Genomic DNA, 17,928 nt, shown 5'->3' on the forward strand with positions numbered 1-17,928 from the left:
CCTCCTTGTCAGGTCCCAAGTTAGGAACTGACTATCCTTTCAGTGTCTCACTTCTCCCCCATGTCCCACAGAGTCCCCTCCAGGGGCCAGAAGACAACCAGACATGCAAAGCAACTTTCCTGGGACGAGGACAGCTGATTGCAGAATCCAGGCTCCTCACACTCCCATCGCCCATACCCAATCACTGCCACATGTTGTTTCTCAAGGAAAAGTGAGAAAAATATTTCAGTACCTCTTGCTTGAATAAATTAATATGTTTCCCCCCATAGTTCCTTGAGTGGTTTGTTTGGTTTTTTTTTTTTTGCCACCTATTTTATGGTTTAGACATTTTCAGAAGCAGTTTTAAAAAGCTGAAGAAAATGCAAACACATTTACTTCTTGAAGGCACTCCCAAGAAGATTGATCTATTCAAAGAGATACTTGTGAGTTTTCCCTTCATGGAGCAGTGCTATAGTGAAGTGTGTACACAGATACAAGAGGGATGAATGTGTTCAGGACTGCAAAAACATGGATTTCTAATGAGCTGTAGTCTCTTGTTGGAAGTGGTAGCCCCATATCATCATCTCCTTGCAGCACAGAAGAAATTTGACCCTCCTTGATAGAACTGAAAGTAGTTGCAGCATCCAAAACAACATTCAGTGGCATCTGTCACTGCATAGACTTTGTGTGCCTTGCCCTGGAGCCATCATGTCAGCCAGGGACACTATGGGAGATGACAGTTTTGCTCCAGTGACATCACTTTGTACCTGAGATATGCATGGCAAAAAGTTGGTTCATTTATTTAGTCTACTTTCCCGCAGAGTAAGAGTTCATGTATTCACAAACTCATGCTCTCCTTCACTCCTCATATGATTTTTGTTGCTTTGTTTCAAATGGACTTGATGGAGCACAACAGCAAGAGGTGCATGCAAAGGCTTGCAGGTATAGTGGAAATGTGTAAAAGACAGAGATGTGAGACTCCAGTTGTGCTCTTTTGAGACAATGAGAGCAGAATACACAATATAAAAGTTCTGATGCTGGGAAAAAATCTTGTGAGACCTGACACCATCTCGGAATCAGAATCAGAGTCGGGCAGTTACAGGTCACCAGTCTCACCAGTCTATAGAAAACCAGGCATCCTTGTCTCCTCTGCTCAGGAAACTACCTGAGGCTGTTCCTATAGATGACTTTGTGCCTGCCCCATGGGAGCTGAAGGAGGTGCAGAAGCCAGTCTGGGCATGGGTGGCACTCTGCTGGTTGGCTTTCACATCTTGGAAAATGGCACTTTTATCTTTGCAGGTGGTTTCAGGCCTTTCCACATGCATGCCTCCAGCCTGTGCTGAAGGTTACCCTGCAATAGCAATTCTATAGCGCTTCATTAAATAATTTGCCAGAAGATCCAAAACAAACCAAGTTAAAGCAAAGAAACACCCTTTTACCTTTGCAAACGTGTCTCAGTGCAGCAGAAACCCACCAATGTGTCTGTCACAGGTGCTTTGCTGGCTGCTCCAGGCTCAGGAGTGGCAGAAGGGGTCCTGCAGCAGGCTTGCTTTTCAGGTACTGAGAGCAGGTCCTGGTATTTTTAGTCACTGCACTGGGGTGGGAAAGGACTGGGCAGCATGCAAGCAGTGTCTGTGCTGTATCCTTCCCTCTTCTCCCTCTCACCATCTGGGTGCCTTATTGAAAAGACAGGGAACTGGTAGAAAAAACCACAGGATTGTTCAAAATCCAGATGAAAATTGTTGATGTTGTCTGCACCTTTTGTTGTTACAAAAAGCAAAAGAAAGGGAAATTAGTTCCCAGTGTCTTCTTAGAGCCTTGATTTTTTTTTTTTTTTAAGTTAAATTCATCAGCAGTGACAGTGCTGTCCTTGAGGAGGTGTTCTTTTGAAGGATAGCACCCTGGTGACAGCAGGTAGAGCGGTGGCTGCATGGCCCTTCTCACTCAGGTTTGCTTAATGAGCCAGAAGAACTTGAAAACCCTGGCGAGAATGGGACCCCCAGGAGCAGCCGAGGCCAGCCTCGCCTCCTGATCTTACCTTTCTTCATTTGGCCTGACGTTTTTGTTGCAGATGTGTAGCCTGTAGCAGGGAGTTGGAAGAATGAAACTTTATGGGGAGTGAGTGAGTACAGGCAGAGCATCAAAGGAAAGATGTGCAAAATGGATGAGCGAGGCCACGTGAGCGGCAAGGGTCATTCTGCAGAGGCGGTGAAGGAAAATGTGCATAAAGAATGGACAAAGCAAAGGCAATTCCTTCCTTCCCTCTCTATCTTATGTGGAGCTAGCAGCCTCACTTCTGATATTGCGGAGAAGCAAGAAGAAATACAGTGGACTTGGTGTCCAGCCTTGGCAAGCTGCAGGCGTGGGTAGGGTTCCACTTGCAGATCTTTGCCTCAGACTGTGGTTTACCATCCGAGAGAAAAGGTCCCAGAAAAACAATTGGATCCCTCCCCTCACTGTCCTGAGACCTCCTGCCTCAGCTTCTGTGTATGCAGAGGTGCCATTTTGTTTTGCTAAAAAGACCCTCATAAAATCCCCTGTCCTGAAATCCTGAGGGTGGTAAAATGGGCTGCTGGAGGACCTGTCCAGGAGCCGTGCAAAACTTCCTCTGGGATCTTGGAGAAGCAGGATAGAGAGCTAAGGCCAAGGGCTGAGTATTACAAGTTTGGTATTTATTATACAAATAGATGCTTCAGCAGATTTCCAAGCTCTGCTTGCCAGGCCTTCCTATCAGGCTTCCGCCACTTCATTTCCTCACCTCCCCTGCCTCATCTGAGCATCCTCCCCTTGGTGCTGACAGGCTGCAAAGTGTCCAAAAGAGAAAGGTGCTGTCCCCCACTGCCTCTACAGCCATTATACTCCTGCTTAGGTGGCTCATGAGACCCTGCATCCTTCCCCAGCATCCCTCTGGATGTAGGGATGTGTAATGGAGGGCTGTTCCCTTTCCAGGCTGCCATCAGCTCACACCTGCTTCTCTGCTACCCTGCCTTTGACCATCAGCAGTCTGGGGCCGAGTGAACTTTCCAGTGACTGGGAGGACTGTAACACAGAGTACACCATTCCTCTCTCCCTGACCTGTCAGCTGTGATCTCCAACACCGAGATCCTCAAGTTTCAGTCTTCCCAACTCAAACCCCAAATACTGGAGTTGCAAAGATGCCCAGTATGTCTGACAGTCTGACATTAATTAATTAATTAACTATATGGTACTGTGGTTGTGATTCTGAACCCTCAATTTAATTTAAACTGGTCTGATCCCTGAAATCATCTGTAATTAACAGAAAAAAATCCCTAGAACAGAAACTGGAGTCAGGTTGAAAAACTCCCTGTCTTCCCCAGATTCAGGTTAATAAGAAATATAAGCAAACTTTATATGGTAAAAGAGGAAATTGTCATGATGAACAGCTTGAGGTGGTCTGGATATTTGTGTTGGTGTTTATTGCCTCCTGTGCTACTCTCAGTGTTTCATTATGGTTTACACCCTGCCATCCTGAGCTACCTTGCCAAGTAAGTATATTTCTAATACAGAGACAGCCTCTGTCCTGACTACAGATTCCCCACCTTTCCTGAGCCCACAAGATGGATAAAATATCAATCTTTCCTTCCTTTCCAGATTATTTGTACTACATGAAATCACCAGGGCTAATGTGCTTCTTTTGGGGAAAAGATGCGGAATTCATCCCTCTTTCCCACAGAAATACGCTTTGCAGGCAGTCTGAGCACTGAAGAAGCAGTCCACTGCTTCTCCAGCTGCATAGAAATGATATCCCAGCAGCATGCTGGGGAACCCTGGGGTGCTTGGCTGCCATGCCCTGCCCCCTGCTCCTGCACTAGTCCATGTGCTGCCTCCCATTCCACCACCAGTAACAGCCAGCTCATAAATTCAGGAGGGTTTCTCGTGCATACCAGAGATGTGCCTACCACAGATATCTGCCCCAAGAAATAAATTAGCCCCCTAAATCTGAAGGACTGATATTACAAAAGTCAGTAGGGAAATATCTTTTTTTTTGACAGAGGGTAGAAATTTCTCACATAAAGTTAACTTTATTCCTTAGGGATCTGATGCACTTTTTTATTACATTTTGAGAAATAATACTTATAAAAGATTCATCGTTTTCTGGCATAAGCTGGAGTAGCTCCTATGTTTCTGTCTTTAGAGATTTCAGGGACCACAGATTCTGAAGATACTGAAAGCCTCCACTTCCACACATGAGAGATACATTTATATTCAAATCACATGTTAACATTTTAATTGGACAGCATGAATAAAAGGATACGAATTCAATAATTAAGTTCAGGAATAAGAAAAGCATGTGCATTACTACCTAGAGCCTGCTGCGTTAACCTGGACTGAGAACCAGATGGTCACCCCAGTGCTACTGCTTCCCACTCCAGCAGAAAAGCTCTGCTACCTCAGCAATCACTAGGCAGGCTGGCAGAGGGTAGTGGGGAAGTTTCAGACCGTCAGCTGTGATTTTTTGCTGGTGCACCCCTTTTGGGAAGGTGAGATCTGGCCACTCGCAGGCTTGCTGTCTGCCTGGACTCTGGATCTGTCTTTTGGGAAGGCTGCCGGTGGCTCTCAAAGTGAAGATTAGATACATCTGGAATAAAAGTGTGATGGGAAACTGCAAAATATTTCAGACCTAAGACTGAACCATGAGAGTATCATGCAGCAAGTTTGAAAGGAGCAGCTCACTGTGACTGGGGAGCAAAACTTTGCTAACTGGGGCTGATTGTTAAAGGACAAGCACTCTAAAGTTCGCCCTGTTTGACTATACCTGTAATTCATTTTCTAAATAAATATATAACCTTGACTTTTCAGAACTGTTTTGATCCATTTCCTTCTCCAACTAAGCACCATTTTCTGTTTTCTCAATGATTTTTACATTGTGTTTGGCAACAACCCTGTTTTCATCACCTAGAAACTCAATATTCAGAGCAAAACCTCTCCAGCTGGCTCATGTGTCATAGAGTCTGCATACCTTCAGCAATAGAATCTGAAAAACTGTACTGATTAAATGTCTGCTTTTGCTGCTATTTAAAAAAAACGCACTCCAGATGAAAGGTCCCTCTGAATGAGCTTTCAGTTCATTTGTGCTTGCAAAGGCCTGTCAGTAGAAGGCACACTTCCAAACCTGATCTGAGGGCAACTAAGAGAAAGCTTTCAGACATTTTATGGAACCAGAGTTTGGCTCCTGTGTAAATCTGACAGTGGCTGGTGAGAGCAAACACAGAGCACTAGCAGAAGGCATATGTGCTCTTGCAGTACTACTTAAACCTCTGCAACAGGGCTCTGTGGGACCAGAGAGGAACTTGCATTGCATATTCAGTTCCTGCACACAGGGATTTTTTCCCCACCACATATTGAAATGTTTGCTGGTGCTCAAGGTGTCACTGTTTTCATATTTTCTACGTCTGTATCACAGAATTGGCAATAGATTTCCTGAATGGCAATGTCTTCCATTCCTGGCTACATTTCTTCTTACTAATTGGAACAACTTAGGTAGCAAAGATGACTCCTGGATATACCAGGGACTGCCAAGGAAGAAATGCCTTCATGCACAGGCTGAGGCACACAGCAGCCTGAGAGGGACAGCAGCCACCCACAGCAGTGTATTCTGATAGACACAGAGGTTTCTGAGCTCAGTGGCAGCAGGGAGCTCAGGGGCTCTGGGAGCTGCTCAGGGCTGTCCCACTATATGGATCACCAGAGGAGCAGCGCAGAGAATGACTGGTGGCGCCTGCCTTCTCTCGGGGAGACCTCCCTCCATCACCTGCCAAGCACAGTGGGCACTTGGTGAGAAGGGCTCAGGGTGCATGTACAAACCCTGGCCAGAAGGGTGGACTGTTCTACTCCCCCATCACCTGAATCCCCTTAATCAAAAGCCTTCATAAGGCCCCTCCATGCCACATGAACACTGCTTCGCTGCAAAGTCATTTTAAAATTGTTCGACAAAATATTTCAGCTTTTAAACTCTTTCTTCTGCCAATGAGAAAGCACAAATTAATATGAGCCAGATAAAATATCCACAGGTCATAGTTTATTCTGCCTGCCTCTCTGCAGGGAACGGTTACACTGGATGGAGGTAAGTCATCCTTTTTATTGTTAGTGTGCGTGACCACATCACTTATGAACAGATTATAAGCTCTTTGAGGCAGTGTTTGAGACAACTAGTATGTATCTCTTAATGAAATCTCTGTGATATTGCAAAGGAAATGAAAAGGCAGATTGAAAAGCTTCTTGTGTCTCTCGTGAAAATCCAAACCGGTCTCTAAATGTGGATCATGTGTGTTTCAGATGCCCACAGCAGAACAGGCAAAGTGTTCCACTGCAAACTCCTCCCTCTGCACCTTAAAATCCAAACTCAGATTTACTTTCTTGTGATGTAATTCACACAGGATCCAATACAATCGAGGTCATCATCCCCCAAATTTTTTGTCAGAAGCCATTTTCTCTACTCAGAGTTCATCCTATTTTCCTTGCAAGTTTCTTTTCTCCTTTATCAGGAGGCTGTGGCATGGTGCCGTCCATAACACATGATGACTAAAGCCTCCTGAGTACCGGGAAGAATTTCAGACTTTATTTGTTTAATTTTCCTCCCACTTTCCTCTAATTTTATGTTCCCTTATGGAGCACAGCCTCCTGGCCTTCCCAGCCCATCTTTTCTCTTCTGATGCTTAAAGGCACCTGCATTAACCAACCTGAGCAGCCCCCTCTAGTAATCACAGGCAGCATGACCAGAGAGCCAAGCTTTTCACTGCCCCAAAATTAGCATCAGAAACTGGCATATGGACTGTGACTTTAGGCAAATGTGACCTTTTCAGAGGCTGACTTCATTTATTTATTCTGCTACCATTTAATTCCGTGTTAAAAAACAAACAAACAGAAAAGTCAAGGATGTAGTGCACTGTCTCCTGGACCTACTAACAATAAATAATTACAATACCTCTGACTAGCAACACTTCTTCATGGAACAGTAATTAAGATTGCAGCTTGGGACACAGGCTGAGTACACAGCGAGACCATCGTTAGCATTTCCAGTTCCTCTGCACCTTCATTTAGCTGGTAAAGGGCCAGATATGAGCACCCCCATGGTTGTACATGTTTGTGCATGCTGGCCCTGATGGGAGAAATAACTCAGTGGCACGCATGGCCCTGTTTGCCATTGCACCTGTACATCACCTGTTTCAATAACCTCACATTATGTCAGGGAAAACCAGCTCATGTGAGGTCTTAAAGCACACAGATGGGCATCCATGGCAATTCTTTCCTGCTCTGGAAAGCTCTCTCCCTTTCTGGCCTCAGGGACCATTTCTCTTGGCACAGCCTTCCACAGGGTTTGCTATAAGCTGCACTCTGTGAGTCGTGCTCCGAGACCCCCCGAGCGTCCCTGAGAGGGGCTGGAGCCTCACTTCTTTCTTCTCCCAGCTCCCCACCTGCTCTGAAGCTTTCACCCAGGCAGGAGGATGGGCTTCTCTGTGCTCATCATCCCCTCCCGTATGTCCCTCTGCATGAGACCGCTGTATCTGCAGAACTAGATATTAATGAGTTTGAGATAACACACCAGCTTCCAAATTAATTAGAATAAATCACCCACCAGAAGTCTCATTCAATCCTGCTGTCCCCATTTCAGAGAGGGGGATATTCCTGTATGCTTACCTCTACATTACATACCCCAACCTCCCTTCATTTTCTCCTCATCATATGGCAGCTTACTGCCTACCCAGGTAAAAAAACACTACAGCATATAGTCATGGAAACATTTAGGTTGGAAAATACCTCAGAGGTCATCAAGTCCAACTGCTAACCAAGCACTGACAAGTCCACCATTAAACACCAGCCCTTCCCTGGACAGACCCTCTTGCTCCATGTGCTCCAAGCTCACAGAGATACAAAAGCCCTGGCACAAGGTTAATGGTAGCTCTACTGAGCAGATCTTTCTTTTTGACAAAGACAGATCCCTGAGTTTTTTGCCATCTCAGCATCAGTCCCTGCTGTCAGCAGAGGCTGCCACCGCTAAGCATGTAAAAATAATGTGTAAAGAAAAAAAACCAAATCATTATTTGTGCAATATTGTCTCCCAGTTCAATAATCTCATTTAATTAGAAATCAGAGGTAGGTTAAATTTACCATGGAAGGTAAATTTAATATATTGAAGACTGAAGGAATTTCACTATCTCTAATAATCTTGTTAAGAAAAATGTCCCTGAAGTTGCAGGTTTCTCCCAGGTGTCTCTCCCCATACCACACAGCTCCATCCCAACTTAACCATCCCAGAGGACTGGCACAGGCCACCAGCACATCTTTGTGTCTGCTGCAGGGTGCCCTGACATACCCAAGCTCACATGTGCAGGTGTAGAAGGAACACAAACTTCTGGTCATGCAGGGTCAGGAACAGGCTGAAACAGTGACACTGTGGTCAGTCCCATCAGCCTAATCACTTGATTCTTTTTCGTTCCAGAGCAAATTTACCTTCATCTAGTCAGCTGTGAATAAGAGAAGAGACACATTTTCTGGTTTTGTAACATCACTCAAGAAACCCACGTTCTGAGAGGCAAGGATATTTGCACAGGCTTAACTTCTGTGACCCGATGCCACTACAGCAATCCCAAGAGAAACACAACATGTTAACCTGTGTCCAAAGGTTTTTGAGCCAAGTGGAGGGTGCAGCAGGACTTGCACCCCCCAGGCACACTGCTGGCTTTCACACATATGGAAAAGGTGGAAAAAAGCCATGCAGAGGAGGAACAACAGTTTTTTTCCCAGAGAACACCCTACCCTTCCTGTAGCCTCCGCAGTGAGGCAGGACCAGTCCCCCAGCCCTGGGGTCTCCAGGCAGGTGGCAGCAAAGCTCCCAGTGTGCAGGGGGACATGTATTTTTGTGGGAAGGGAGACATACTACACCACACACGCAGGCAGAGCCCAGCCATGCTGCTCACTGACCTGCATGAATGGGACTTCCCAGCTGAGTGAGCGAAGGCAGGAGAGATGAGCCTGACAAAATCAGAAGGAACACTGCAACCCCTCCCGAAAGATAGCAGCATTGGGGCACACAGCAGAGCCTTTGGCTGGGAATTAGGGAGCACTCCCAGCCACACTGGGAGCTCAACAGAGACAGAGGAACCCATCTTCTCCCAGCTCTTGCATCCCATCGAGCAGAACTGCCCTCACTCCCATGTGAAATACCAGTTCAGCCAGGACTTAACTTCTGTGTCTCATTGAAGCCTGAGGGACTGCAACCACCTCCAAATGTGTGCCAGCTCAGAGGTGACACAACCACCTACACAACAAGCAGCATGCTCTCCTTCCCACATTTTAAGGAAAACTGTTCATATATCAGCACCAGAGTGGTGTTTTAGATTGCTAAGCATCCTCTTGAATAACTAAACAGCAGTGAGTAATATGTATTTACATACATTATGGTCTATTCCCCCAGTGGAAGGCGATTTGTGCAGAAAACTTCCATTAATGTTAAAGGGAGTCATTCACATAAATCCTTGGCACATTAATGGCCCACGAGCCTCCTCTGTGTAGTAGCTCGTGCTGCTGCATTTAGCGAGTGCGATATTAGCGTGGCCAACTTAATATGCAAATAAATTCAAGTATTTACTGAGCCATAAGAGATAGTTACTAGGCACATCTCATTCATTGTTTACAGGGAAATAGATGGAGGTTGACAGATTAAATTGGGAGATAAATGCAACAAACATTTTTTTAAGGCAACAGGGTACTGAGTCTCCACATACACATAAATAATGATCATAAATAATTTCTTGAATATATCCCCTCTTCTGTTTGTTTTTACTCTGTGAGTGTCTTTACTACACATCTGCACGGAAGCACTATTTGTCGCATTGTTGTTGCCTGACAGTGGCACAGGAGTCCCTTCTGTCCCTCAGGGATAGAGGAGGGCCATGCACCATCCCTGCTCACTCACTCACCACATCCTTGGCAGCTGCACAAGCTGCAGGAAAGGAACATTCTCACCTTGAAAAGATGGGCCACCCACTACAACTCCCTTTTTCCCAGCACCAAAATGTGAGCCCTTCCTTTACTGGCATCTGGTGCAGGAAAGAGACGTGAGACTTTTTGTGCCATTTCTTCTCACAGATGGTCTCTTGAGAATCTGCACTGGGCATCTGCACTCAAAACAATGCCCAGTGCAGCACCTCACCAGGTCTGTGCTTTTCTGAGGCAGAAAACAGACATCTGTGGGAAACAGTTCTTAAAAATGCATCAGATACAGTATTACTGAAGTCCTCCTTCAGTTTCCTCTGCATGATTTTTAAGATGCCATGTGAAATGGATATGTCCTCCACAAGATATTTCTTCCTGGGGGTAGTGAATGAAGTAACACTAATTCACTTCATTCTTTCTGATGGAGAACAATGAAAAATTCTCTATCTCTATTGCCCAGTTCAATAGGAAAGTGCACATGCAAGCTCATGGAAATATACTGATACATATATTAAAAGGCCTTACCTACCATTAGACTCCTCAGCATCTGCTGGGCTGCAATCCTATTGATGCTGTGGGGATTTTCACAGGAGTCACCAACAAATCCCTGAAGTGATCCTGGAGGCCCTGTGTGGGCTCTGGGCTAGTGTACCTGCCCAAGATTTAGGGCACAGCAATGAGTGTGTGCAGGCATTTCCCTGCAGAGCCAGAGCCTGGCACAGTGGCAGCTCAGCCCAAAATCAAAAATTATAGCAGAGACAAAAGAAAACCTCCCAGTCTCTCAGGTTCTTTAATATGGAACCCCTACTTGTAATGTTCCCCTTTGGATTTGTTCTTAGTTAAAACCCCAGAGCTCTCTTTTGCCCTGTTCAATGCCTGTCTGCCTGTCTCTCCTTTCAATATCTCTTCTGAGTACCACCTCTGGCCGGGTTTGAAGACCTCTCCCAAGCCTTTACTCCTGCCTCCAGTCATGTTTCTCTCCCCAGAGTGTCCACAGGTCTCAATGGCTGCAAACCACTGATGTGTACTTTGAAAATCAGATCGTTTTACACACTGATCCATTAAAAGAGAGATTCCACCAGAAAGCAGCTTGTGCCCCCTTGCTGCCTCCCCAGAAAAGCCTCCACAGCTGCTTGCAAAGTGCAGTGCCGATCTCATGGCTCAGGTCTGCTTATTCTGCCGCAGATTCAGGCTGCTCTGTGGGGCCAGGGAGAAGCAGGTACCCAAGAGATGACTTTGGCAAGGGGACAGGAAGTGCCAATAGGACACCCAGCAAGCAAGACCAGTGGTGATCCTTTATTTCCATCTTTCCTTTCTTTTGCCTTGATAGACTGAGCGTTTGAGTGACACATTCCCTCTGACTATGAGTTTATAGAGTGCCTAAACACTCACTGGAGCCTCTCAGGATAACAACTACCATAATTCTCAATAAATCTACCTGTGGTGCAAGACAAGGTCTTGGATTAAAACCTACCTGCCTATGATGTCTTTCCTGGAAGGCAGGCAGGAAGAAATCATTGGGGGCCAATGCTGTTTACAGGCTCTCAGGTCAGCAAAGACTTATCCTGCATTTTGGAGACACGGGGGTTTATGTGTTACTCACAGTTAACTCTTTTATTGAAACCTCAGGTGTGTGACACCCACAGGAAGATGGGCTGAAACAAGAGAACATCTCGTACCTTCCCTGCACCTCCTGCCAAGTAAAACATGATGCATCTTGTGGCACCTCCCTCACACCACTGACACACAAGTGGAAGGATGGAGAGAGGGAGGCAAGCATGATGAAAAGGTGTTTACACAACAGAGAGGCAGGGCAGCTCTCAGAGACTCATCCCTCAGCAAAAGGCAGCATGGGCTTGCATGCTGCTCGTGTCCAATGAGCGTCACAGAGAAACACAGCTGCTTTTTCAAACTACTGGAGACCACAGGGGATGCCACAAGGAATCACCTATCACTGCACATGCTGTGAGATTAACTTTCTGTAGTTCTCCTTGAGAAAGCAAGGCTTGCACGGGTGTCAGCAGAAGTCCAGCAACTGAGCAGCTGCTGCTCCCTGGCACCCTGTGTTGAGGTGGGAGCAGTGTACAGGACCAAACACTGCTTCAGGTGCAGCACCAGTCCCAGCTGCCAAGGAAAGTGTGTCTCTACCAGCATGTATCAGGGCTAGAGCTGCAGGTGCCCTTAGCCAGCTGCCCATCCCCTGAGCCATGACCTCCGGAGCAGCAGCATGCTGGCACGAAGTTGGGCAGTGCCTGTGTGCCAGGGCAGGGTTAACAGAGGGGTGAGACCCGGAGCCTCCTCCTCCTGTGCCAAGTGCAGCTGGAGCTGCAGCAGAGCTGTGAGGGCACCCAGCGTCTGTGTGTGGGGCAGGTGGGGAGCAGGGGACCCTCTGTGAGGAGCAGGGTAACCACAGCACTCCGAGCAATTCGGGGCACAGCTCTGAGTGCTCCAGCTCAGTCACACCTGCCATAAATAACAAAAATGCCAGCGAATACTCCTGGGAGCCCCATGTATAAAAACACTTGAAGCAACAAGAGCAACAGCTGGGCCCTGCAAAAGCTTTTGTCACTCTGACATTTCGAATGCCGAGCGCACCGGCAGCAGTGCACATGCCAGGGAAAAGGAGGAGGAAACCAGAGGCATATTCCTGGCCACACTGCCAGCTGATGCTGGAAAGGAAACCCCATCCTTTGCGTCTCACACCCAAAGGGAGCAGAGTAACAAACTCTTACGGGGGAAAGGGGAAGGCTAGCATTTATAGCACCGTTCCTTCTGTACGATGAGAATCACCCCTAAAGATGAGGGCAGTATAAACTGCCGGGGCACAGGAAACTGTTCAGTTCAAGAGGAATTATTCATCCTTCAGTGGAATATAATTACACGCCCAGACTCTCTCTGGGCAATCCTTTATTCAAGTCAAATTTATACTATTTCCTAAAGGGAACAGTCAATCTTAATGAATGACTTACAGGTTCATAACCTTTAATAAGGCTTTATTTAAAAAATAACATCAGAAGTTTAGAAGTTTAATAAATTTTGACTCCACCTTCACTGCACGTCACCTTTTCTTTTGTTAATTTCTTCATTCTCATCAATAGAAGAACTTGGTGCAAAGATGCTAACTTAGATTATAAATTCTTTTCAATTTTATTAATCAATAGCAGATTAGCCAGTATCTTTAGTGCACCAATATATCATGATTGTGTTCAGCAGAGCAGTGTGTACTCTTCTGACACACAATTTTGAAACAAGTTTCTTTTCTAATACACAGCAAAATAAAGAGAAAATTTTGCTTCCTTTGTACAGGAAACCAATTCCTCGTGAGGCAACTTGTTATGACAGATTTAATACATGTGATTAATTCTTCCCTCCAAGGTGAGCCTGGAATATTTTTCTTTGAATTAGTAAAGCAATTATTGTTCATTCTTACTGTGGAGAACCATCACCTGTTAAACACTGTACCTGCTCTTAATGGTCAGCTGGAGAACTCAGCTGGGAGTGTTTTATATAAATAAAGCTGACTCCTCCTTTGCACCATTTTAAAGCTGTAGAGAAAGAAGTAGGGTAGGATTTTAGGGTATATTTTCTCTTTTTTTTTTTTTTTTAAAGACGCCACATGGCCATTGAGTATAGTCTATGAAAGTGAACTAAAACCCCCTGAAGAAAACAGGGCTTTGCTGACTCCAGAGTTACCAAATATAAATATTTAATTTCTTTCAATTTTCAACAGAAATCATTGCTGTCTTGCTCTCATCAACTATTTCCTGAAGGTCTTCCTTACACCAAAATGTGCTTTATCCCTTTTATTTACTTGCCAGGTGTGTGTGGGTTCCCTGCCATTTGCAGGAGGAGAGCATGCCTCTGCCTCCAGCTGAAAGTACCCTGGGTGTTTCCAAAACAGTGTTAGGAATATGGGCTAACCTTAGTGATGTGAATTCAGTTCACTGCAGAGAAGGAGCCCACCAAGAAGTGGTGATGCTGGGGAATTCGAATCCCAGAATCATGGAATATCCTGAGTTGGAAGGGACCCACAGGATCACTGAAATCCAGCTTCTATGATTCAACTTAAATGAGCTAAATTATCCCATATTTTACTATTGGGTTTGAGCTGTCGCCCACCAGAGCTGGGTGCTGGGGGAGTCCAAGGATGCTGGCGGGCACGAGTATGGCCAGGATGAGGAGGATGGATGCATCCCCACTGAGGTCAGCCCATGTCCCAGCAGAGAGGCCCTTGCCCAAGTGCCTCCCCACAGCAGGGCTGGCTGGGGGAGCGGGCAGGAGCCCAGCTGGCAGGGCTTGCCTGTCTCCTGTTACCAGGATCTGAATGGACAACTATCCCACACCCCACTCCCTCATTCACCCCACAACCTGACCTCTCTTGTTTTTTTCCTTTTCTTTAGTATTACCTAAATTTGAGGGAAGGAAAGATGTTTGGGAGACATCTGTGTAAGGTCACATCTCAGGCTACTGAACCTCTGGTACCATGATCAGGTGCTATATCATGTTTCTCTTAAAAAAATAGATATGTTTAACAAAATCCCAAATCTTTGTGCATGCATGGAACTAAGGGAATGGCTGTGAGAGAATATCCTATTGCAATTTCTTCTTTCTAGGTCCCATAGCCACTGTCAGGCACCTGTGCAGTCATATCTCAACCCTGCAGGTGAGAAACCTCATGGTAAGTCACTGAATGCTCAAGAAAGAAAAATGCCACTTTCTACCCATCCTGTCCCACAAAACATGAGGAAGTATTTGACTTAAACGTTTCCAGTAGAGAGAATAACAGAAACATCAGAGTTATTGCACTCACCAACAAAGCATTTCTCAAGGTATACCTTCTGCAGTGTTCTAATTTAATTCAACACATGTACTTTTCCTGTTGGTAGGTTTTTTCCCCAGTCCCTCTTTCACACACAGTCACTGAAAAACTCGTGCCCCTAGCAGTCTTTCTAATCCAAAGAGCAGGTGCCTCAGCTAACTAATTTTTATTTTATCTCACCCTTTATCAGAGGGGCTCTGCCTGACCGGGAAAATCAGTGTGACATTTGAAGTAAAATACAAAGTCACCTGCAGCCAGAGAGAACTGGGAGGCACCCCATTTACACAAAATTACAAAACCTGAACTTGCAAATCTCCGAGCCACGTCCTCAGCTGGTGTCAGATGAGGCTGGAGCGGGGAAGTTGGGCTGATTTACACCAGAGGCGGATTGAACCTGGTGTGCTGGGCTGCACCAGGACCGGCAGCACGGTGCTGTAAGGGTGCTGTAAGTACTCCTGCAGCACAAAGACACTCTTTAGATTCAAGCCCGGCTCCCACGAAAAACAACATCCCTTTCTTTGCTTTACTTCTCCCATTGTGCTTTTATTCAATTTGAAAAGCCCTTGGTGTGTCCTTGAGAAAAACGTCTTCAGAAGCCTCTTTGAAATAAACCCAGGATTGAACAGCAATCCCCCTCCAAGCAGAGCATTCCAGCAACTTTCCTTCGGCAGCTCACCGGGTTAACTTTATCCCTGCCACAAGCCCCGCATACACCGAACCCAAAAGCAACTTCTTTCTGCCAGAGTGCTGCTGTCAGAGGAGCCCCAGGCAAAGCAGCCAGCCCTCACAGCCATTCAGCAGCGATGGAAAGGTGGAATTACTCACTGAACCACGCCGGGCTTCACCTCTGTCAGCGAGCGGCAGCGGGTCTAGGGAGGGAGCGGCAGGGTTAGCCAGGTGCCCGCAGGCATCGCATCCCCCTGCTCCGTGCTCCCTCCAAGGCAGCTTCCAAACACCTGGAAAGACAGACACCGACAACTCCGCTCAAGTGTGCTCCTCAGTGTCTCTCAGAAGCCAGAAGCCTGTTGGTCTCGAAGGAAAAACCCAGCCCGCAAACGGTATTGCTCCCTCCAGGTTTCAGATAGACATGAAAATTGAACTTAACAGCTGGATTGAAGATACGAGGAGATTATAATTAAACTCATTGCTCTATGAACTATACCAAACCCCCAGAACACGTGACGTATTTACTGTCTGCTACATATATTGCAATATAAGTTGCTTTTAAAATGGAAGAGACATTTACCTTGGCAGCAAAAAAAAAAAAAAAAAAGACCACTTGGATTCAGGTTTGGAAAAGCCCAAAGCCACACTGCATGCAGAGTGCCCTGTAGTCAGAAGTCTTCACTAACTCGCACACCCCCACACAGACACAGACACAGCACACACTGGCAGCGCGGGCTGATCTCTGCCTCTCTCCGCACAGGAACTGCTCCCAGGGCTCTGGAAGGATGTGCTTTGGGGAAGAGTCTGCAACTGAGGAGCTGCGAGTTAACACATACAAACAGAACAAGAACTGCTCTGACAAGAAGGCTCAGCAACAAACACCAGGTGAACAAGAGGAAGAGGAAGAGGAAGAAGAAGAAGAAACATGCTTTCCCCTTACCTATTGTTTAGGCTAAGACACTGAGCAGAGTCTTTAAAGAGCCTGGGCATTGGACCCAAAGGACAGAGGACTTTCAGCACAGTCACAAGGACCCAGCAAAAGCCATCTTCTCCCTGTCTTTTAGTACAGTGTAAGTCTCCAGCAGCTCAGCTCTCCAGCTGCAAACATCTCATTAGACTAATGCATTCAGCACAGGCAGAAAACTCAATTTACCATAGCTACAGCAATGAATTTCCATTACGATGACAGCTTCAACCACATCATGTCCGGATAAGCAGCCAACCACTGCCTTTTAAAGAACACACGCATTTAACACGCAGAAAACGAGGCCTGCGTGGCGGGTTTCCTTTCCCTTCGCAACTAGATTGAGAAGAAAAATTGTCATTTCTTTTTATTTCAGAAACTCTGCAACCTGAAAGGTAAAGACATTTGGACTCGTCCTGCCCCCTCTCCCCCCCCTCAAAGCAGCACTGTCTTTTGCAATACGGTGCGTTGGGCTGCAGCGAGAAGAAGGGGTGTTTGCAACATTTCTGGTCTCACTACCCCTCCTCTGTTGCCATGGAAACCGGACTGTAGCATCAGCCCTTTGTCCCACTCCTGCAGCAGCCTGGCCCGATGCTGAGCTTACATGATGTGCCACGGATGGGAAGGACCAGCCACTCCGGTTTTGATCATTTTCATGGAAACTGCGGGAATAGGGCCTGGTATCTTTCTGCCAGCGGCACTGAGGGTGTATGTACAGTGTTGCTCACACACACATGCACTGTACACAAACTCACAAAGTCAGTTCTGTGGAGAATCTTACAGGTATGGCCAGGCAAAGGTATCCATAATGTACAGAAATTGTATAACTCGTTATGGCTGCCGTGCCATGCCAATTGGGCAGAATGCAGGACTGGCTTTTCATTGAATTTACAGTCACTGAAAATGACAGAAAATGCCAGTTCTTCACACGTTCAGCACAGTACTAGCAGCTCTTATCACCTAAAAAAGGGAAAAAAAAAAAAAAGAAGAAGAAAAACTCACTCAACAACAAAATTCTGTAGTACATATGAAAAATAATGATCATAACAATGCTGCCATGCTCCATTGACTGCGCCAGATCAAATTATCCCAACAAAGGGGTGTGTCACAGTTGTTTGTGAGTGTTTCACAGCTCTCCACTGCCCACTCCACACACACGTGCATATTGTTACTCAGGATTCATGGCAAGCCGAACGTGTTTCTCACTTCTCTCCTTCCAGTCCCATGAATGCCTCACCAGACAGGCTTGCAGTCATGGCCATTGTCTCTGCTGGTTTTGTGGTCCCTGCACACTGGCTTTGTCATAGTTGGGCTGTCTGCGGTTTAGGGAAGTTACTTCTGACTTGCCATCACAAAAGATGAGATAAACATTAAACCTGTTTTATTTACCAAGGAAGAAGGGGAAAAGCAGAAAGCAGAGATCCTGGGTTATTTGTACCAATAGGAGCCAGGGCTTTGCTGGTCCCCTTCCCTGTCAGTGGGGAAAAGGGCCAACACCTGCCCACTAGTGACTGTGAGCAAGGTGAGATGGCCAAGCTCATTC

General features: G+C 46.2%; 1 protein-coding gene across 2 annotated transcripts in view; it reads right to left on the reverse strand.

Moving 5' to 3' along the window:
- The window catches only part of SCML4 (Scm polycomb group protein like 4), a 64,707-nt gene extending 47,351 nt beyond the window's left edge, over window positions 1-17,356 (reverse strand). The window contains exons 1-2 of one of the 2 annotated variants that reach the window (XM_072926757.1): window positions 16,362-17,356; window positions 15,581-15,711 (exon numbers count right to left, since the gene is read on the reverse strand). The gene's annotated coding sequence lies outside the window, so the exon portion shown is untranslated. The other variant, XM_072926758.1, reaches the window with a different exon arrangement.
- Between the last annotated feature and the right edge of the window lie 572 nt (window positions 17,357-17,928).

Source organism: Taeniopygia guttata, chromosome 3 (genome assembly GCF_048771995.1).
Source record: "Taeniopygia guttata chromosome 3, bTaeGut7.mat, whole genome shotgun sequence".
Taxonomy (NCBI): domain Eukaryota; kingdom Metazoa; phylum Chordata; class Aves; order Passeriformes; family Estrildidae; genus Taeniopygia; species Taeniopygia guttata.